Source organism: Sebastes fasciatus, chromosome 9 (assembly GCF_043250625.1).
Source record: "Sebastes fasciatus isolate fSebFas1 chromosome 9, fSebFas1.pri, whole genome shotgun sequence".
Lineage (NCBI taxonomy): Eukaryota > Metazoa > Chordata > Actinopteri > Perciformes > Sebastidae > Sebastes > Sebastes fasciatus.
The window spans coordinates 32,117,082-32,119,231 of record NC_133803.1 but is presented as its reverse complement, the minus strand read 5'-3'; positions in this window follow the sequence as shown (position 1 = coordinate 32,119,231).

Here is a 2,150-nt window from a genome sequence, read left to right as displayed (position 1 = left end):
TGATTTTGAGGGATATACATGAATTACAGTTCATTACTTTTTGTAGGTATAGCTACAAACGGTGTATGAGAGCAGCCTGAGGGAAGTGAAGGGTTGTGGACCTCGTTATTTTCAGCCCAGTCGCACAGTAGTTTGTGAAATAGTCACAAAATTGAATGTATTGATTCGTGTACATTAACATGATGGTCAGCACAAAATCAATTTGGATGTAGTCCACGTAATTGTGAACGTATGTAGGGAGGACATCGGGGTGGATGGGTGGGTCACCAGGAGGCCGCTGGTCATGTCCCGTGTTAAACCATTTTTTAACCCAAATCACCATCTTTTCCTAAACCTAACTAAGTAGTTTGTTGCCTAAGCCTAACCAAGACAATCTATTCCTAAACCTAACAAAGTAGATTTTGTTACGTAACTTCCGTACTCAGTACTAAGTTACGGCACTTCCAGAGTTCTTTGAACCCAAACCAACATCTTTTCATAAAGCTATCGAAGCAGTTTTTGTTACGTAACTTCTGTACTTAAGTTACAACACTTCAGGTGTTACTTAAACCCAAACTGTGATCTTTTCCTAAACCTAACTAAGTAGTTTTATTTTGAAAAGACTGGGGCAGAAATTGACACGTGTCACGTGTTGCTTGACATTTGTGGGAAAACGCACAAAAAAATGTGTTGTTGAAAGTTGCGCTGAGCGTCACGAAGAAAAAGGGAAATTCTTGTGTATGAACACGAATCAAATAGATTAAATTTCGTGACTATTTCACGACCTGCCGTGAGACTGTGTTGAGATTTCAGAAGCTCATTGCTCTTTCACTGGTGTCAAACAGGCCAAGCATACCTGCACAGTTGCAATAAAACCGATCCTTCCGTGGCGAGCGTCTCTTCTAAAGTAAACGTACTGGATTGAAGCTGAATGTTTGAAGGCAATTATTGCGGTCGTGGTTAAAAGAAGCCAATATTGACTGTTAGGAGATAACAGTGTTAGACAGATCATTTGTATCCTGAGCCCCTCCCCTCCTGGTGAGGACTGCCCTGCATCATGGTGCCTTCACATGCACACTCATCGCCAGTCATCATTAACCCATTGAGGAGGGAGCTGTGCTATAACATACAGCATACCTGAACCTCTCCAGCAGCACACCGGACAGTGATGACCAACACTTTGAGCTCAAACAGACTATCCCACACTGCCATCTGTGGGTCACTGAGTGAACACCAGCCCCTAAAGATACTCCAGACTGCCCCTTACATAAGTGATCTATAAACCAACAGCGTGAGTGGCTGCCTTACAATACACGAGCTGAGATGATGCTCAGCTGTGGGATCCCACCGGGGAAGGCGAAGCCGGCTCGACCCGCTGCGCTGATTTACATGTGACCCACATCAATGCACCAGTTCTGAGCCTCCGACAGATCGAGGAGGGGGTGGGGGGAGCGAAAGGGATGGAAAGAAAGAGAGAGACAGAGAGGCTGCCATTTTACGCATCCTCCAATCCCTTTTCTGCCTCAAAAACAAGCCCAGTAATTTTGCCTCTCTGTGATGCAGTGAACCCAATCCCATCTGTTCAAGGAGGATAAATTCTGGCAGAGGGAATTTATCTGCAGCCAAGATTTATTTACTGGAAACAACTTTGGGTTTTCTTTCTCGAGCAGTCTGTCTCTTTCTTCACTCCTCCTCCTCCTCCTTCTCCTCCTCCTCCTCCTACCTCCTCCCCCCGCTGCGTCCGCCTCCCCGCTGTGTGTGTTGTCCTGCAGGTTTCTGCGCGAGGCTCGGCCAGGTCGATCGCCGCTAATGAAAGGCGCCTTTTTATGAAGGTGTCAGCTGCTTTCCCTCACAGGAGCAAGCAGCTCTAATTTGAAGTAATGGTTATTGGCCCGGGCCCATTGATTTATCGAGCTGGTGATTAGTGCACTGTATCAGCACCCGCAGAGGAGGAGGGAGGCTCGGAGGGTGGGAGGGAGGAAGAGAGAAAGTGCACAAGATGGAAAGCAGGAGGAGGTAGGGAGGTGTGGGTGGGCGGTAAGGTGCAGATAGAAGGAAGATGGGAGCGTGTGTATGCAGTTGTGTTTCTAAGAGACAGAAAGATAACGACCACATGCTGTCGCTGTCTTTATCATCTCTGTCCTGCTTCGTCTCTTGTGATCCTGCTTTTG